Below are 22,116 nucleotides of genomic sequence, written 5' to 3'. Positions count from 1 at the left end.
ACCCCAGAAGCCATTATCGTATTACGTACTCGGGCATCCCACAAACTAACAGTTGTGTGGACATTACGAGAACAACCGACACCACCTTACGAACAACACGTCTGAGAGAGAGAGAGAGAGAGAGAGAGAGAGAGAGAGAGAGAGAGAGAGAGAGAGAGAGAGAGAGAGAGAGAGAGAGAGAGAGAGAGAATCTGGCAATCACAAGGAAAACTGAAGAATGTCAAAAGCACAATCATAAGAGGCATCATGTAGATATGCTTTGCCAAGAAACTCACAAATAAAAATACTTGGAAAATAGCCAAGAAAAATGTCAGCTATCCATTACATCTATTTAGTCCTCAAAATCCTCACCAACTGTACACTTACACAAGACAGGTAACACGTATGACTTTCTCTTCCCCAACATAAACCTTGAGGAAAATATAAACCCGTTCTGTAACTTGCTAGGTACATAAGGCTTCTGGAGTAAGCTATCCACCACTATCCCACACACACACACACACCCTGGCCACGCTCAACCACTCCTATTTTAAGTGCCTACCTCCACCTAGGATTCATCCCTCAACAGTATCCTTGCTCTGTAAACTACTGTCTGGTGGACACACACACACACACACACACACACACACACATATATATATATTATATAATATATATATATATATATATATATATATATATATATATATATATATATATATATATATATATATATATATTCTCATAACTCATAACGACAATGAATGTTCTCATGCATACCGGTAAGACACTGAACCCGACCTTTCATTTAATTCTTACATGGTTAAAACAAAATCAACCAAAGATAAATAACTTTCCAGAAACAAGGAAAACAACTAAGAGACAAACTGTAACTGCAAACGCATCGCTAAGAAATAACAACACGATAGAAGAAATTAGGATCACCTTGGGAAGTACATTTACGACACATACGAAACGTCTGCTGCTTCGAACTGACATATACAAACTAAGCGGGTAGTTCATTAATCTTTACATCAGTTGCTTACAAGTTTTACACATCGGTAGTAAAGACGATAAGGTAAGCGACAGTATGACCAATGCTGAACTGTAAAAGGTACTTAAGACTTGGACATGATAACCTCTAGTGACCTAAAGCCAAGTTATCTGTGCAGAGAAACAGTACGAGCCAATGAAATTATTGAATTCAAAGGTTTGGGGAGGGGGGGAGGGGTGGGGAACGGCTTCGAATTTAAGTCTAGGGATATCATCCTCACTCTTTACAAGTCATAGGTGAGTCACCATCTTGAAAGTTGTGTTCAGTTTTGGTCATCCTACTTAAAAAAAAAAAAAAAAAGGCAATGGAGAGAGTACAGAGGATAGCATATTAAGAGGATTCCCAGAATGAGAAACAAATTCTCTGGGATATGACAAAACTATTTGCATTTTTTAACTTTTGAGAGGAAGACGCGAGGTGATCAAATACACATCATCAGAATAATCAGACTTCCATAAACTCGATCTATCGAGCTTCATGAGGATAGATTCGTCGATTCCACTCCTATCAAGGATACAAACTCGTGGGCAAATGTTTAACCTCGAATGAGGCGAGGTACTTTCCCTTCAACAAGATTGCTAACATATGGCATGACTTACAGACAGAGAATACTTCAAAGGAAACCAAGTCTAGACTTGATCTGTAAGTGATTCAACTCTTTCCACGCTAATCCATACATTTCTGTTTTTCACTATCACAAAATCCTCGTTAGGACCCAATGATTTATTGCTGTTTGAATTCCCTTATATTTCTTTACATTACATTCAGCCTCCTTACAGCCTGCTGGTATCCAGCAGGAAATGTCTGAGGAGCGCCGTACAAGATATTACGAAATCACACCTTCAAATGACATACTAGTCTCTACATTAATCCACGGTAAGTCTGTCAACTTTCCAAGAACCATCCACGCCATCCATCTTCCCCACTATCACCCAGCTACCAAATAATTCCGTTCATGTTCTTACGGGCCAACAATGCCACCAAACTAAACCTTACATCACCGTACTCTCCCTTACCTAAAGTCCAAGTTAAGTAACTCCGATCCGCACCTCCCAACCCGACCCCCAACCACCCCCATGAGCCACCCTGCCGCCATCCAATGAGGCAGGTTCTCCCTGGCCCTCTGGTGAGTAGGGTCGGTGAGGACACCAACAAACTGGCTTTAACCAGATTGAACCACTAAGCGTGTTGGTGATTAAGATGGTCACGCCGAACTTACTGAACACCCTCCCCCGACTTTCTCGAACGCCCTCTTGATGCATTATCCGTGGCAACAACATGGTGGGGACACGCACAACAGGAAATATGGATGGAAATCTTTGTCGGTGCACGCATTACTGCCACGTTTCAACGTCATTACATCCACGGTAAAATACTAGTTGCCGCTGCAATTGTCTCTGGAGGTTGGAGGATAATGCCTGCCTAAGTCGGATGGCCGGGTCGCTGGCCATATACAACGCCAACACCTACACTTAAATTGCGACAAAGAGAAGCTTCGTCGAATAGGAAGCACTGAAATCCCTCTCAGTGAAGACAACAGAGATCCAGAAGTGAATCTGACTAAAGGTCTTGTTCACTGAAAGTTCTGAAAAGGCTCAGAGAATCACACAGTACGAGCCTTGGTGAAAAAGCCCTCACGACTAAATCTCCTTAACGCGCTTTTAGAAAGGTCGCCAATACTGCGTCACTGAGTAGGGGATAAGTGGCGCAATATTACCCCCAGCTCATGCCATGCGCGTCACTGCCAGTAAAGAGGTTATACAAAGGGAAACTGAATCAACTTAAAACCTTACCCTTAAACCATGGTCTGGGACCAAACTGCTCTGTTGCTCCCACAATAAGTCTGGCTATTTGAGAATGTGGCCAGCATGTTTACGTACTTGCCACAGTCAGGATGAGCAAGTGCACTTGACGGTATTCAATAAATAAGCTTTAACAATTCATCAACAGCTGGTCCACATCACATATGCAGTTAGGGCGTTAAGAGCTTCGAATTCCGGATACTTACACACACACATCATCTTCGCGTTTGTTAAGATATGCTTTATTTTACGGTCTTTTATGTCTATCATCATGCAAAAAATTAGATTTTTGAGTAACTGCGTCTTCTCATCACTTAAACAGTTAAACCCATGCGTACCGTTAACTCCCAGTATATAAATATCTTGCCGTCACCAACAGTGTTTCGTATCTGTTTGTGAGTAATGAAACAATCGTGTTTCCTCCACTCACAATGTTTAGGATCGAGTCAAGGCTTCCTTGCTCCTTCATATGCATGCGAACCTCCCGTCTCGACTCTCCTCCTACAACCATCTCCCTGCAAGACCATGACGTCACCTCCCCTTCCTCCGTGCTACATTTTACGACCCCCGGACCACATCACTCGGCGGCCATGCAGTCCTCCTAACTCAACAAAGTGTGTTAAGTAAGCCAGCGTTCCCCACTGTTGTGTCTTACTCCAAAGGTTCAAAACTACCAACACAATCGTAAAACCATTCCCCTGCGATCTGTCTCTCTGCCCTAAAACCTTCATGTAGTAAGCAGCTGACGCCTGTTATGTGGGAGGAGAAATTTCAGCCAAGCATAACATGAAGTGTTTTAAATGTTTCTGAGGTTAGGGTGCAATACATGAAAGACTTGCGACCCACTTTGACAACAAACTTATTTTCTGTCAGATATGCGTGAGAGGAGAAAGTTAAAAGGTAATGTGAATTAAAGAGAGGTTTAGCAGGGGAGAGGAGAGACAGGGTGGTCCAACTGTGAGTTTGAATGGAAATAACCTGGAACGGCCATGGCAACAGAAGGAACCATGGGAGTTAAATCACAGACGGAGGGTGGATGAGTTGGAAATAAAATTCTTGAGAAGGCTCGACTAAGTACGAAATGACAGGCCAAGAGATAAGTATGGTAATAAGAGTATTTATGGGAGACCTGAAGATAATGTGCTTAAATGATCTGTGAATATGGAGAGGATGAGTGAAGAGAGACAGACTAAAAGAGTTCACGGTTACAAGAGGACACCATAAGGATATGGGAGAGACCGAAGAGGGAGGAAAGGTTAAGTGAAAGATGCTTAAGTGGTCCTGGCCTAAACATGCAGGAGGATGTGAGGCGTGTATTGAATATAGCAAACTAAAGGTATGTGGTAGAAAGGGGCAGACGTGCAACCCCTGTGGCATACGGAAGACGGGTGAGGTTATCCTGGGGAATCCTGGTGATGTACGAAGCCAAAGAGGTCCAAGTCATGTACTTAACCTGGGGATACTGACGGCGCACAATATCTGAGGCCGTAGCGCCTAAAGAGCTAATAGCAGTCTTCCAAATCCTTTCAACTCTGTACACATAGAGAACCTGGGAGCTTTGCGATTTACAAGACGAAGATGAAAATGATAATGTAGAGAACACTGTACTGTATGAAGACCTAACATGAGCTGGGGAGAACATTCTGTACTAAAACTGACGGCCCTAGTGGCGTACATAAACACGTCATACCTGTGTACAGAGCCAGGAAGATCTGTGGCGTATATAATGCTTAGATCTCTGCTACATACAGTAGTTAAGGAACCCCCTGTATGTACAGAATCTAGGGTTCGTAGTCTCTTAGAGAGCCAGGGAACCTTAAAGTGTACAAATCCTAGGAAATCTCTGCGACGTAATATACCTCTAGGCAATTACTGTAAGCATGGCCCGAGGGACCAGCATTATACAGACCCTGGAAACCCTATAGTTACAGTGATCCCAAAGACCCTAGAAGAGAGAATAATAAAATCCTTGTATTGGACAATACATCGGGGTAGGACGGGTGGTTAGAACTTTAGGGACCATATAATGCACAGATCCTGAGAGACTCTTGTGGTGTAAAAACCCTCTGGGACCCTGCTGTACTTCAAGACCTGGAGTGTACATTGTACAGGGTCTAGGGACCCCCAGGAGTGTTCAAAACTTGAAGGACACTTTCCGGAAATGACACACAGCCCAGCAAATATTTAAAAAAATCCTTGAGGGACCGCTGCTGTAATGCCGTCCTTCGTCCGACTCCACCTTGAGGTGATTTACTGGTGGAAGTCGCTCACTCAGAAATCACGCCACACCTATTTCCCAAATATTCTAAAATACGAAAAAAAAATATATGTTTCACTCTTCGTCATCCCAAGGGTTCAAGAAAGTCTTCCACAGTACAGGTGCAAAACCAAACATGTAAAAACAATGTGCTCGATAGTAATAAACAAGTGCACACTGCATGTGAGGGTCGTGAGCATTAAGCAACATGTGATCCAAGTTCTATTTACGGAAACAGATGTTTACTAATGAAATACAGGTGTAAACCAGCCACTTCCATGTTTCCTATCATGAGTTGCACATCTGGTCGCTGATCAGATGGAGAAACATCTAGGCAAGGGTAACTAACACACCGCCGCCTCTCAAGCAAAACCTATTTAATGCCTTACTACTTGCTCCCTAAACAACTTTTCATCTTAAAGAGTCCTTAAACGTTCCCTTCCCAACGCCACAACCAACTTTTTGTGAGCGCAACCCCTCCAGTTTCGCCCTCCCCACAAACACCTCTTAATGCACTCTGTATAGGCTTTTCTTCTCTCGCCCCTCCTTCACATTCCTTTCAAATCTTAAAGTCAAGCATCTTCCCCTTTGACGGTTCCTCTCCTCGCATTATCCACCTGATCTCCCAGAGTCTTTAGCTGATAAGCCATCCAGTCTCAGTTTTACCCCTGGTCAATTTTGCTTTTTTTCCCCCCCGTAAGGGAGGGTAGGCGACCCACGGTGGTGATCAAGCCGTTTACAAATGCTACGGGTGAGGCCCACTTCAACCCTGCTAGCTATATATATCCCTGGGCCTGACTCACATAACATGGTTTGTAAACGATCAACGTGATCCTCTCAATATATTTCGTTGCAATGACGACGATAACCACACTGGTCATTATTTTTGCTTATGTTCTTTGAAGATTAAAACAGATTTCTTTTTTGTTTATCAAATATATATCTGCATATATAAACTATCGTAAATGAGGTATTCCCATACGGGATAGACACGTTCCATTTCACGATTATCATTTTAAGGATAAGCATTATTTTGTTAAGCTATCATACTTCACACTAGTAAAAGCACAGAACAACTATGCCTCGAAAAGGACAACACACAGAAGCATTATGGTAGCCAGTGTCATGTCCTTCCTGGAGGCGCGTCCCTCACCTCCAACATTTCCGACCATGGGCTCTCTCTCTCTACCCCAGCCACCTCAAGCCATCTCCAAGAGCGGGTCAAAAAGCCAAACAAGTTTTTTTCCCAGCGGGATGACGCAGCAGTATGAAGGACCACGCCCACGCCCGTACCCATAATTACTCCATCTAACACCCCTTTACCTCTCCTCCGCTCCTGCACGTCCACTTACATCTGTGATCACTGGCCACGCCCTTGTATCTTTAACCATCAACCACCTAAAGCTTAGTTGTACGTTACTCCCACATCCACGGATCATATGACCATGCCCACGTTCGTACCCACAACTCTCACCAGCGACGCAACGCCCACTTGCACTAGTTAGGCGACCACGCCCATGCCAAGAACTCCACCCAAAATTCCCTACCTTTTTCCCCCACTCTGATACGCCCACTGAAATTCGCCATGAGACCATGTTCGTGCCCACAACTCTAGCCATCGCTCGCTTACGTCTCACTGGTTCCATTACGCCCACTCATACGTATCGCATGACCACGCCCACTGTGCCGCATGGCTGCACCCACCCACTACTCCTCTGCATTACGCCCACCCTTTATCACCTTCGAGAGACAACCGCCCACTCACTACTCAAGACCCTTACCACTATTATGGGAACCAACTGCCTTAAACGACCAGCCCGATTTGCACACGACCTGGCAACAACCCTTGCCTCACCCCTCTGAGCTAGGCACCCAACGAAAGATAAATATAAACATTACTGAACATGGCTGAACACCATACACTTTAACCTCAAGGGTATTACCTCAACTATAGCTGCAACCAGTCCCCTCTATAAGGCTAAACCCTGAAAGACCACTAAAGTTAACACACCAAATACAGGTGTCTCAATAACATCAGTTAAGCTGTCAACAGCTGTAGAGCCTAACCTCAGCAGCCGCTGACTCTTTAATATGACAAGCTACCAACTTGTAACTACCATTTGCTGACGGTTCCTTATATGAAAACAGAAGGGCCGGCTGTGTGTGTGTCATACATAACAAAGGTGGTGAATGCATCCAGCCCAACAAGTGTACGTCTCAACAACAGGGTGAACACAACCCTGTTTGTGGGGATCTACACGAAACAGGAGGACCTTACTAACAACTCGTCTCGTGGCCGCATCATACCTGATTGCAAAGTAGCTCCTTCGTTCCTTATACATCTTATGCCATTATGTAACGTTACTATTAGAGCCTTCTCGGTAACTTTCACGATACAGGACTTGGCACATAATTCCTCTGGATTCCCTCTTATCATGAGATCATTCGTCAAGACCATGCTGAAGATGGGCAAACAGGCCATATACAGGCCTCAAAGAAAGCATGACAAGTAATGCCGGCGAGTCCGTACTAATTCGTATGCTTCGAAGACCTTGCTGCACTTAATATGATGAGAGACGATAATATTAGTATCAACTACCATGACCACTGAACACTCAGTGTACACACATGGATAAACCTAGACACAGTGATATTGTAGCATGTAAGTTGTAATTGGGTACAAATGGGACCTGAGAAGTAGAATGCAATCTTGGAGTTACCAAAATTTAGTGAAGGTAATGTGATGTACCATAAAATTACACATGAACGCTACTTAATAAAGTGCCACTTCATCATCGTCTCTTTAAGCCCGCGGGTGGCAAACTTCATGGAATCTCTCTCTACTTCATGAAACATGCAGGTGAGGAAGCTTTACCCCTGGGGAAGAGAGGTTTGGTAAACAGTTCTCTTAAGTTATTGGCAACCAACAAAATCAAGTTCCAGCAGTCTCCCTCAACCTAATGGACGTAAAGCACCTATAATCACTACGCCTTAGTCTATTACTACTCAGCCGTACACTTAAAACCTACGTAATTAATTTTTTTCTAACCCTAAGATGAGTGATCATGTAAGGGGGGCCTTGGAGAACCCCAGAGCCCCTTGCTGGCAGGTTGGAGGTAAACATGGGGCGATAATGAGCGGATTCCGTGCTACAATCACCCCCCAGAAACAAGCACAGAGATAGAGCACCCTCCCCTGCCATGCCACCCTCCTCGACTCAACTGCATCGTCACTAATACAATATTACCTCTTTTGGGGTAGGGGTTGGACACTTGATGAAGGGGACAAGAAGGGATGGATGAAGACAGTTTGAGGGAGGAGACAAGTGAACAATAAGAAGAAAACTAGAGGAAAGAAGAGAACGGGAAACTGAGAAAACAGAAAAAGAGCAGTCCCTCTCGCCCTCTCTCCCCAATAAGATAATCTGAAGAGATACGTTCGACCTGTCATGGTGACAAACCTAAAGCAAATACAGTAACGGCGACAAGTACTGGCACTCCCATGGACAATTACGAGCTACAGGTGCACTCTTTAGGACCTAAAGACGCGCTTCACTAGCAAAACTGTGCAGGGTTTCAAGGAGTTCTACACCACAAATCTGCCCCACTCATCCGTTATTACCTGGTGCATAACCTTATCCCTCTTCATATTTGACGAAACCTCCGACTTAAATGAATGTGGGAACCTTCAGAACAAGCATCAATATCACCTCACCACTACTACATAACGACTCCTATAGGATGCCTGTGGTCACTTTTTGGAAGGTAAACCGTCCAGCAGCGAGATGTAACTTATCAGAATATGCTACATTCTTTTATCTTGTAAATGGACGCATGAAGCGCAGCAACAGTTAGGATAATCAGTGCATTCTCTGAAATTCCTGACTGAAGAATATTGCCCTTCTTAGTTGACACAACTTGCTCCATGACAATTCTTCTCCCTACCTTAACAACAAGCAACAAATGAACAGAATATATGGGACTGACTGAATATTCACATGCAGCAGAAGACCTATAGTAGTGACTATCTCTACCCTCCACTTCCGTAACACGTACGTACATTACCTTGCAGCTTAAGACAACAGAAATAGCATTTCTTCATCGCAGCACAGCCTGTGGCCAAACCAACAAAATAAGAATCTGATGCCCCATTTCCACACACCTTAGAAGATAATCATTGATAATTTCTGATCTTTAAAAACTTTAAAATAGTAGCTTTTCACGAATTCAGCAGCTACCGCCTAAATAATATGTACTCATATATTGACAGAGGCGTGCTAAAGTGGTGGTCGGAATCATTTTACACCCCTTACGTCAATCGATGGATGATACTTTTTCATAAAAGCAAAGTTACCAGGTAACCATAATTTGTATTCACCTATATATATATATATATATATATATATATATATATATATATATATATATATATATATATATATATATATATATATGATCGTGTAGACCACAAAGTAAAGTCACGGCAAGAAAATTTACTTAAGCGCTTTCGTTTATTTCAAAGAAACAAATAGTAACTAATCACAGATGGAGGAAAATATACAGAGACACAAGTAGATGTTAATAGGATCACATCTGAGGCCACTGTACGACTTGCCTCTGTACAGGTGCTGCATCATACTGTGCACTCCCATATCCACCATCAACATAAAAGACAGAGGTCATCTACGTTCCTGTCATGTCATGAGAATGACACAAATATCAAGATGATACCACAGATCTCAATACTCTTCCTGTGTATAGAAGCTTTAGTGCCTGATGAACCAGGCCTTCCAAGTAGAAGCCTCCTCTTTCCTCTGCCTGACCTGTCGCCTCAGTACATACTGATGTGAAGCAACTCGGCCCGCCACACGCTCCGATAAGCCCATCCGTACAACTCCCCCTGTGCCGTAGTCACCATGATAACTTATCTGTATGAGTAATCTCTTAATTCTGATATATATTTTTCACCCCTTTCTGAAATCCATCCCCAGGTCTTCTCTGATACTGAGAAACTGTGAGTACAACTTGGAAGCAATATATAATCTGGCACAACTAAGATTTCTCGATAAAGCTAAGCAACTATCAGGCCACATCAAGCACAAGGATACAATACCGTTACTACGAAGTGCAGGGTGAAGTCTTTGGGGGTCTTCTACCCCCACAGCCCAGGCTGGGCCCAAGCTTTTAATTAGTTACTCAGAACAGACGTACAAAAATACATGCACGCACAATTTGCGTAACATGTCACTTACATCTTGATAAAATCAGCGTAAGATCCATAGCAAAAAGGAACATTCAAAATGGGTATCAACCGTGAGAGGATGAAACATATACCATTCTGAGTAATAACAATATCAAACATATAAGCACTACGAGAGAAACTTGAATCAAGTTTGGTGAAAGTCATGAAACCCTTAAAAGCTGTTGTTTTCATCCTATGATGAACGTTCATTGATCACTGAAGAAAAAACTCGTTTTTTCACAAATAAATAATAATAATGCATTAGTAATGAGTGATTTTTCAATATCTCTATACAAGCGTTCCACCATGTCTTATGTTACCTGTGGCGGGCCTGTCACCCGGTCAGCTCCGGCTCCTAACCGGCTAGTTTTTACCTCGTGATCTTTCTGTGGTCAGTGATGTACAATCCACGTTTGCCATGACTCGTCAGGCCTCCTGGGACATGTCAACTTTTTTTTCATTATTTAAAACACAACCGATATGCGCAAGCGAGAGCCTGCAAGTTACGACCAGTGTAATTCTGCCGAAATGAAAAAAAATTCAGGGAGGAAAATGACTAAGAAACATTGTCTTACTACGACCCGTAGTTAATCCTTCTGTCTCTTCAGTGGCACTGTAAAAATTATCCTAAGGAAGACTTTATTAATACCCATTCCATCATACAGCTCTTTACTGTAGTCTGCTTAATAAAGAATTTCCTAATAGGGATACTATCATTAAAAAACATAAATTGCAACTATAAATCACGTATTCAACGGAAAACTATCAATCATAATGTATAATTTAGAAGGCTTGCGACTATTGTGTATACATAATACATACCAACTAGTCCCCCATTATCTACAAGTATGAGCTGCCAACATCACGTCCTCAGTATTACATAAAGAAAAATAATTTCCAGCTCCGTGTCTTCGGAATTACGAACAATATCATTTCTTCTAACATCATGGAAAAACTGGGAACAGTTTGAAGTCAAGTGTTGAAGACCGGCAAGACTCACGAACCATCCATCCATTTGTTTCATAAAGGCATAAATCCCCCTAGTGAAAGTCTGGAGATGGCTCCACTCCCCCTCCTTACTCTTATTATAGTTATCGCACAATCGACCTAACAAAGGACCAAGCTCGACAAAGAATAATCTTTGGTGTTCTTGTTTCATCACCAACATGCAGCAAGGCTCAACAAAATGCACATCTCAGGACTGTCATAAGTCCTGAATCTAAAGACAAAAATTTCAGATGTAGGCGGCAAACGAAAGAAAAACGTACAGCTGTTTTCAACCGTTTCGAATTTTATTCATAAGGCTTGATCAATACAAAAAAAAAGTCAATTCAACTACTTTTCCCCAAAGTATAAAATAAACGGCACCTAAGAAAACTGGTCAAATTGGGAAGGATACAATAAATAAGACCTAAACACTGTTTATCCCAGTTATTTATGCAGCCTAAACCAACTTAGACCGTCGTAACCAGGAAAGGCAAACGTTTGCCAAGGAAGTATGTTTAAACGGCATCCTAACGAACAAAAAAGTCCACTCGAATATGTTACCCCATAGGTTACAACACTACATATATTGTCTTCCTATAGTGCCCATTACGTACAGGTATTGGTCATACTGGTGGCTAACTATACATGTGGAGAAGAAGAAGAAACGTTTGCATGGTGGAGCAACGGCGTGGTGGTGGTGGTGGTGGTAGTGATGGTGCTGACGGTGGTGGTTTTTGGCGGCACCGGTAAGTTGGTACCCGCGTTGCCTCCCCGTCTGACCGCCACCACCCGGCTCGCTCCTGCACCACCACCACCGCCACCACTGCTCCACCACACCATCACCACAAACGTATATTCAAATTTACGGCAACATATGTTTACAATCCCACGAAAATAGGAGTCCCATCTGTCATGAACAGTCATACTAAACATCTTCAAACTAAGAGAGGAGCCAATAAGAACCTAATAACATGCCAAATATCTCTAGTATACTTAACAGCTTATCCATTAGTTGCTGGCATTCTCAGAATACATAAAAGGATGACCATCTCAGTCGTAATGGCATCGATGTACCTCCCTAAGGAAACTACTCGTTTGGAGGAGAGTAAGGAGGGCCCCCAGAGCACCACAGCTTACATCACTCCTCCACTGCGATTATCACTTACCTCATCCAACACTAAAACTTCTATCGCTCCCTTCATCCCTACCATCACACTGTCCGCATCATATGCCAGTATCAGTCCTAAATTCCCCTTGCTACCACCACACCAAGCCTACTTCCACCATTTCTACCACTACAATCATTGCCAACAATACCACACTACCGTTCCCCATCACAATCATTGCCAACAACGCCTCACTACTCTTCCCCGTTCCCAAACGACGGATGTAGAGATCCTTACTACCGTACCAATAACAGTGCAAGCACCACTAATAAGTCTACCTGCGCCATCAAAACACAACATTCGCGGCTAGTGGCATGAAACAACAGTAACCTCGCCAGCAGCTGTACATGAGCTTAGCGCTGCCTCCTCCCTCCTCCTCCTCCTCCTCCATCTCGCCACCACCATCCCCTCCAACAACCTTTGCTCACGGCACTGCTAGTCTCCGTACTACACTTTCGGTGGGCAACCCGACGTACAACGTGATTACACACGCATGCGCGAGTCGCATGCATGAATACGTACACATGCGCATGAAACACACACACACACACACACACACACATGAAAATCAACCATTGCTCATGTCTGACATACATGTAGCTCCCCACAGTTGCAACACTTCAACAAAAAACTAAAAGCTACAAAACCCACCATCATGTGAACACTTATATTTGAAAAACAAAAGCGTGTTCACATTGCAATGACGGCAGGTGTGGGAGGCTACATGGCGGCCATAATGCAAGCACTTCATGACTAGCGACGTAGCCACGCCCGCCACACCCATCCAGCTCATGGCAGGAACTAAACATGAAATCTACTCCCTCTCTTTTTAGGTAGCAGGTGGTAAGCAATCACTGACTAGGAAGGTATATTACCAACACTTCAGTGGCTGTCAAGTGTCACTCTTTAGGCCCATGTAGCTGTCTTTTATATTCTACTCTACCCACACGTGGGCTTTTTGGCTTTCAGTCTACATATTCCCTCCATCTCATACACTAGACATCACATGACTCCTAAGACTCGTTCTTCGTAACTATAATTTCGTACGGTGAGCGCTACGCGACAGCCCTGCATTTTGGCAAAATCTGATCGCAAGTAAGCATTCCTAAGGGCTCTCTCTCTCAGGTTGGTTGGAGGTGATTACATCCACACTCAGACAGGTGAGTAGGTGGTAGGCAGCAAGAGACAGGGAAGGTATATTAACAGGAGTACTCACCAGAGTATCGAGTGTCAGCGACGGCTGCGCAATAAGCCAGCACTTCAGTGGCTGTCAAGTTTCACTCATTTCGCCTACGTAGCTGACTTTTCTGCCCCACCCCGCGACTGGGCTTTCATAGTCCACACACATCAAATCTCTTTATCTCACACGTAACACTTGACATATGACCTACACGATTCCTTCTTCATAACTAGGTTCTCCTGCAATAAGCACTAGCCCAACCTTTTAACAAAATCCCGTTGGAAGTGCTCGTATTCTCTCTCTCTCTCTCTCTCTCTCTCTCTCTCTCTCTCTCTCTCTCTCTCTCTCTCTCTCTCTCTCTCTCTCTCTCTGGTTTACGGTAAAATGTGTAAATGAACTAACTAGCGTGCAACTGCCATTCACATTACCCAACAACCTCACATTCATTTTCTCTTTCAAGACACAGAAGGTAGCAGACTGCCTTGGTAAGTTCCATGGTACACTACATGCAGTGGATTAACCGATTTTACTACTGCGAGTTACTGGGCATAATATATACACTCTCAGTAACGGATAAATGGCAAAAATGAAGCTAGATTAAACTAACGAACCCCCACCATCTTTAATATGGTCCTGCATGTTCACACGTACAAACGTATGCAATATTCACACACAAGCAAACATGCAAAATAATAAATCAAAGACACAGGCGCACAAAATCGCAAACATGCTCAAAATTATACACTCGCTGAAGTGCGCACACATGTAAATGTACAAACACACACACGCACGGGCCTTTGAGGTGTACTGATTAGTAATACTGACCAGAGGTCAGTGTAGGCTTGCATGGGTTCAAACCCTGGGCGCGGCAGTCGACCCACACCCTACCCAGGTGTTCATCCTGCCCATTGAACTAGGTCGGTACAAACAGGGAAAAAGAAATGGAACATATGCTGAACACAAGGTTAAGAGACAGGGCATCACTAGTGTAAAACTCTCCCCAAATCACACAAATTGCAATCACACACACATCTCGCTGCCTATAGCTCCCATGCATACCTGAATTACATGAATAATGAATGACATGATCTCCCGGACGTCTCATTCGAGCACACGAGCATCACAACCCTACTTCCACTACGACTTACTCATACATTAACGACACCAAGATAAGGGAAGGAGGAGGACGACATAGCAGTATACACATACAACTAAGGAACATCACCATCGCATTACGGCAGAATAAACAATGTTAAAAATCCGTTACCTCATTAGGTTAATATCAAGCAAGACAGTTGGAAGTCGAAGTTATCATTACATAACTTCCTTTACTGGAATGCAGTTCTGCAAACTAAAGATAACAAAAAGTTTTACCCTGAAATACCAAGCGTCATTACGTGGGACCATTCCATTTTTGAGCTTCCATTCTTTTACGTAACTATGTGTAGTGCTTTATCTCATTATCATAATACAACTGCCACTTACATCCTTCCGTTACAACAGTATTAACCACCTCCAAGATACAATGTTTTTCATGTCTACAGGTGATCGCAACTCCTCCTTTCGTCTTTAAGTACGTTTGACAATGGCAAGTCATTTGGGTTACGTTCCTTACAACAGTTCACACTCCCTACAAGCTTCCATGAAAAACCTGCCTGTTAGCTATCTGTCCTCGGCCATCAACACTATCTTTTTATAATTTACGAAGTAAAATTAACTACTGTATGGGCGTTCCAGAGATTTCAATCATTTCAATTAGTTTATGATCTTTGCAAGTACTCTAACTCAATCCTTTCGCGTAAATTAAAAAGTCATCTTAGAACACAACCATACTTTCAGACAGTACAAGTGCTAAATTCCTAGTCTTGTAGGTCCGAAGAATCTAGCCTACCATCTTTTATAAACAAAAACGGTTGGTGTAATCGCTGAAGTTTGTGAAAGTCATGAGACACAAAAAATTCTACATGATTTCTGCAGCTCTATCGAAATATGAAGAAGTTTGTGGCCACCCAGTAAATTTTGAAAGAGTGGCCTGTTACCATTAGGGTCGTTATTATCACAAGAGTGGAAGAGAAAGCTGCTCCTCCTCCGTCGGAGTGACGGCGGCAGAGCCCTTCTCTTCTAGCATACTAATGAAGGAGGCAACATTTCTGGCAACAACATGGCTTGTTTACATACAAACAGCAATGGCGCTACAGTAAACAAGACGACACGAAAAACTACAGTACAAAGTTTTGCTTGGTAACCAAACTACACCTCGGGCTATTTCGGAGGCTGGCTTCAGCCCCGCAGATCCCAATCTTCCCTCGTGAAAGTCTGGTCTACCAAGTTGTTTGCTGGTGAAAATCTACTTTTATCATGAGCTGTGAAACCTGGCAATCTAGACTAGAATACAGCTGTGCCAAAATCATTCGCAACACTGCCAAACTGGAAAAAAGTGTGAAACTTACTGACAGCCCGCAAAGACTCAAACACCTCAACTACAGGGAAGAATTGAAAACACATGTGATAGAACCCCGATAGAAGGTATGGACTACATGAACATCAAAGAAGTATACATGGATGTAAAAGAGTGACACCAAATAATTCTCCTGAAGAGAACTAAAGAGAAAACTTTTGCCATAATACGATTTGGGCCAATGCAACAGTTGGGACAGTCGTTGTGGCCCGGCGATACAAATCAAGTTCAGAGCAAAGAAAGGACCCGCGGCGATGAGGAGGAATGAGAAGAAACGACAGTAAATGAAGCCAAGAGTGTCCAAGAGGATTCACGTTACCCGTGGCCTCTTTGTGGCAGCACCGGCATTGTCATCCCACTCCTCCCACAACAATGGGTCGTGAAGCATCCACCGTCACCAAAAGCACCACACACACAAGCCACCTGCACCCATGATCAGACCAACAATATAACCTGCCTCGTACGGTTATTATCGTCCACTCTGCCACCAGTGGTTTGACTACCACCAACGTTATGTAAGGGAATTATCATGTCTGCCACCACTGGTGATACGATCGACACCACCAACAACAGCAGAGTATGGGGAAATTATTGCCCTATCTCTCACCGCAGCTGATACCATCACAACCATATCTGCTCAGGTCAGTACCACTAACAACACACTTCGCTATGGTGACTACTCTTCTGCCACCAGTGAGCTCGTTCGTCAACTCAGAAATCGATGCTTCTTGAAAAAGACACCACCGAAATCATGTATTCTGGGTATGAGAAGCCATACTGAGGTCCATCTTATTCATAAGGCCCCAGGTCTTGATGAATGCATCAGACATTAGGAAGGGTTCTTGGCCTTAAGTTTATCCATAGATCTGGGACCAATGCACCGTTGAATGCGAGGCCGCTGATCCATTGCAACCTTAATGATTGGGTGGACTCTGAAGAAACTCGACTATTTCTACTTTACTCTGGTTTCAAGGAGTCTCTTCTACTCTCGCAGTTTATTCCGCAACCATGCTCCCTTGGTGAGAACTTGCTCTACAAAGCTGTTTCGTGAAGGTCTATATTTACATATGGTGCAGTTCGGCTCGTCTAGTAAACATCGGAAATAGAAACCAAGGATATTCCCATGGTGTTCCTTACCTTCAGCACGAGCAAGTTGAACAAGTACGAACCTTAGGCATCCGTGCTCTTCTGCGAATCCAATTTGCGCATTCTAACTAGTATGCCATTCCTGGAAGAAATTATCTTTGTAGGCAGGTTGGGGACCAGACCTTCATTATTTTTCATGTGTTTATTTTGATGACTGTCTCACACCTACGTTTTAAAGATTACATCTTTTACAAGCTTGTACCAAACGTTTCCATTAACCGATGCAGACTCTAATGGCCTTTTGGGATGTTTCCTGGCTTCTCTGGCTCTATAAAATATTACCACACACCGAGAGCAGAACAAAAGACTCATGGTTATCGTGCTATTCCAGAACGAGAGAGACACGGCATAATCAGAACATGTTTACGAGCTCTGTAGAGTTTAGACGATTCTCTGCTATCCCTGGAATCAAACCTCTGGAGGGTCCGTCTTCTTTGGTTCCTCGTCAGCCAGACTGTGGCTCCAAGCCTTTTACTTTGTTTTTACTTTTCCATGCTGGAGGCCTTGCCTCAACTGATATATGAAGAGGGTTAATGAGAGGGAGAAGTAAGAGACGAAGAAATATAACTATGGAGGAAGTGGAAAACCTACCTTTTAAAAATGGTTTTGTCATATCTGCTGGGAAAGACATGAGAGGGTGCACAGCAAGCTTCGAGGTGCAAGGCAAGAAACGGATATCTCAACGGGCCACCTTGAGTTGCCAAAGAATACACGACAATGAGGACACTCATCCACTTTTAAATATAAAACTACGAAAGGGCCAGTCCTTTTAACGATGCTTCGTACTTTCGGTGGTAGTAGGATGAGAACATGTGGCCCCGAGTGGCAGCTGAACCTCTTAAGCAAATCGGCGAGAACCTTGAACACGACGTTAAGACTTGAGATAGCCAGACCTATGACCTCGCCCTCAAGGGTCAGGTAAAAGTTTATGACACTGTTCATGGGTCGCAGGGTCACCCAACAAAAATATTCCTAGCACCAGATTACAGCTTTTCGACGGCCATGATGGCTATATTCACGCTAATTATGGCATTCTCCGTGACAGTAAATCCTGAGCTTTATTTCTACCGATGTCATACATAACTGTGAGGAAAACTAGGAAGTAGCAAATACTGTTCCTCGAGACACGGAACACTACACTACCGAAGCATTGAATTTGATCTAACATACTGTTTGTTACTATCCGAGATCTGTCTGTTAGAGTGTTCAGTATTCATTTCTCATCCTCATTCTATACCAGTTGCCAATAATTTGTGTGCACGACACCGTGATCGTATTTGTCAAAAGCTTTTAACGATATCTACATAAACATGGCCATTTGTTTGTCTCCAAGTGTTTCTGGGAGCAGTTGTGAACATCACGATACTATTGCTTTCCATCTACGTCGTCCTAGACTGTAAAACTCATTTGCCTCCAGAAGTTCGATTTCATTTTCCATCACTCTCCTGAATACTAATTTGGTCTGTGACGTCAATACCACTGACCTATGACTCTTTACATTGTTCTCCTTTCTCGGTGGTAAGGAAAAACATTATTCTCTCTCAAACTACCGGGAATGTTCCTGGAGACAAAGGTTTTCCTTCAGATGAATACGAGAGAGAACAATCGGCCTAAATTTGGTAATCTGGTAATGATCAACTATATAGCCACTGCGAGTCGAGAAAATAAACAAACCAAATGTTTCAAATATTGTTAAGCTACGACTGAGTCAGCAGAAATCTAAAATAAGATGAGCCGCAAACATATGGATAGAACAACCAAATAACAGCCTCTCACGCATGACTCCCCCTTATTCCCTGAACCCGGACAAACTGCCTTACTCTTTATTTATCTATCTATCTATCTATCTATCTATCTATCTATCTATCTATCTATATATATATATATATATATATATATATATATATATATATATATATATATATATATATATATATATATATATTTGTGGGGTGGTCATTCCACTCATCCGCCACCTGTACATAAATCAACACTCAATGTTGAATAAATCGTGTCCAGTGTCACCCATGTGCTAAAATGTGAGTAACTGGTATCTTACTTGCGACGCCTAATACGGCAGTCGAGCGATCGCAAGTACGGCAGCCCCCATACAACAGCGGACTGCACAGCTCACCGGCATTGACGTCTTATGGAGTCATAGTCCAACGTCTCTAAACTAACGTACAAAAACCGATTTTGAAATGAGAGCTGTCTGTCGGTCTCCTCACGCCGCTGGAATACATTAAGAGCTGAAGAAGTATCAGTTTGGCAGTCACCCTGGGTAGTAAGTCTGGTGCCGCCTGCCTCCCATCGTTCCCTCAGCCGGGTACCACAGCTTGCTAACGTCACACGGAGCGCAGGAGAAATGCGCAGTACTTTGAACCCCTTGTGGGAGACCCTTGGGTATGGCGGCGTCACCTTTCATCTGACCATCAAGGGTCAGATCAAAGGCCAGGGTATCATACCCAAGGGTCGTCCCCTCGTGCACTACGAGCTGACGGTGCTGGGTCGTGGTGCGTACCTTGTGCTTTCACCTACACAAGACCTCCATCGATCGCCCCCATCCTTCATATTGAACGCTGTGCAAATACTTATACCACTACAGTAATAGAAAACGTAGATACCGCGCCTCAGCAAACCCAACCACAGAGGGCCACATCTCCCTCCCCCTAAACGATTAAACATGCATATGCACGCAAGAGAGGCGTCCCAGTCCAAGTATAGCAGGCAAAAATTGTGACTACTACTATGTTCTCTGAGCGAAAACAAAGTTAAATGAATTTCTCGTATTGCAAGATGATGATAATTCTGGCTACATAAAGTGTACCCTTGGTGCCCAGAATTAGGAGCAAGGGCTTTAGCAGGTAATGTTAGCACTGTTTCTGTGGAATATGTTCCCTCGTGGGAGGAAGGAGGGAGGGGGAGACCTGCAGTATTACAGTAACAATTAATGAAGAACTTCCCTGAAATACACAAGCCTCGGGAACAGGGAAGCAGACAGGTATGGACATTAACACGTCGTGAGGGAAGGCTATAAAAGGCAATAGTTTGGAGGGGGAGAGGGTACAGTGACGTCATGCATGGGTAAACCCCCCCCCCCCCCTCCCCCGAGCTATATAACAGGGAGAGCGTAACGGAATGTAACAAGGGTCGACCCACGTTCAGCAGGAGACTACAGGCTGGGTTCCACTCCAGGGACGTATGCCTTACATCACACTACTGGTGTCTCTCTGTCTCAATAACATGAAGCCACTGCACTGAAGTACTATTACTGATAATAAAGGTCGTCTTGCATCATCACTGTTCGTGAGTGATGACGACAACGGGGAGCCAGGATGGTGACGGGAAGCCAACAGAACGATGATGATGGGGGACGGAGAGCCAAGAAGACGATGATCATGGGGCGGGGAGCCTGGACGATGACAGTGATGATCATAATGGGGACAGAGAGCCAAAAGGTCGATGCTAATGACAGGGACAAGGAACCAGGACGGACAATGATGACGATGATGATGATGATGATGGGGACAGGGAGCAAGTACGACATGGATAATGATGGGGAAGGGGAGCCATGATGATGATGATGATGATGATGATACCATAATCTAATGAGTTACAGTGAAACAGCTGCAACACAATAAGGTTTCTTATCCTCACCCTGTCCGCTGCTCATCTTCCTCCAACCAATGTTGACTTTCTCCTGACCAGCTGTTCATCTTTCCTCGACCAATGTTTACTCTCTTCCGACCAGCTGTTCATTTTTGATCGACTTGAGCTAACTTTTTCTTTTCAAATCAGCTGGTCATCTTCCTTACAGCTGTTCATCTTCCCTCGACCAATGTTCACTTACCTGACCAGCTGTTCATGTTCTCTCGACCACTGCTCTTTCCCAAACCTGCTGTTCATTTCATCTTGACCACTGTCCATTTTGTCTTATCCACTTGTTCACCATCTCACCCACACAACTGTTCATTTCCTCCTGACCAGATGTTCACCTTCCCTTAATGTTTACTTTCTCCAATGTTCACCTAACCTCAACCAATGTTAACTTTCTACATATCAGCTGGTCACTTCTCTTGACCAATGTTCACTTTCTCCCGACGGGAAATTACCTTCCCATTAATAACAATTACATTAGAAACCAGACCATTTCCCCAAGGACAGCAATTCATCTTCCCTGGCTAACTTTACACTATGTCCCACAACGAACTACCTCGCATCCTATAGGCCAGCTGTGCACTATGCCTAGGCAACCTACATTCTTAATCAAAGTAACCTTTCACCTATCATCCAAAGGTTCACCTTCCTGATATATCTTACTCATCTTTCTTCTTAAACACAAGCTTCAGGCAAGTCCAGGGTAGCAGCCCAGACTTTACACCTTGTCTCTGATCATCTGTTCACCTTCTTAAACACGATTATTCTTCTGTCTAGCGTGCCTAGCTGTTCCCCTTCCCCAGACAGGTAACAGGTGACATTTCCTACATTAGACCAGCTATTTACCTCCCCCGACTGGTGGCAGCTGGTGACATATCTCAGACCAGACCAGCTGTTTATCTTTCCCGACCAAACTGGCCCCAACGTCGCAAATATTAGTTATAATGTTTGCAAACTCCTCCCACAGCCGGCACTGACACTTTTAAACTCTAAACTACAGGGGAGACTGAAGCCAGTGAGGCTGTGCCTCTCCAATGCACATAAATCACATCTGTAAATTCCTGGACGGAAAAGCATACGTAAGCCTAAGGGCCGTGGTCTCCTACAGCCTGGCTGAACAAAACAGTTACTTTGTCCGAGGCAGAAGCTGCGGGGATACAAAAGCCTTTACGATTATCATAGCTAAACT

At 43.6% G+C, this 22,116-nt stretch overlaps 1 protein-coding gene across 15 annotated transcripts in view; it reads right to left on the bottom strand.

The window, feature by feature from the left end:
* The window catches only part of LOC139753727 (uncharacterized), a 1,039,260-nt gene that overhangs the window by 882,052 nt on the left and 135,092 nt on the right, over positions 1-22,116 (bottom strand). The window lies entirely within an intron of this gene.

The sequence above is a fragment of the Panulirus ornatus genome, chromosome 15 (assembly GCF_036320965.1).
Source record: "Panulirus ornatus isolate Po-2019 chromosome 15, ASM3632096v1, whole genome shotgun sequence".
In the NCBI taxonomy this organism is placed as follows: Eukaryota; Metazoa; Arthropoda; class Malacostraca; order Decapoda; family Palinuridae; genus Panulirus; species Panulirus ornatus.
The sequence above is the reverse complement of the archived record's forward strand: the minus strand, read 5'-3'. Positions and strand labels throughout refer to the sequence as shown.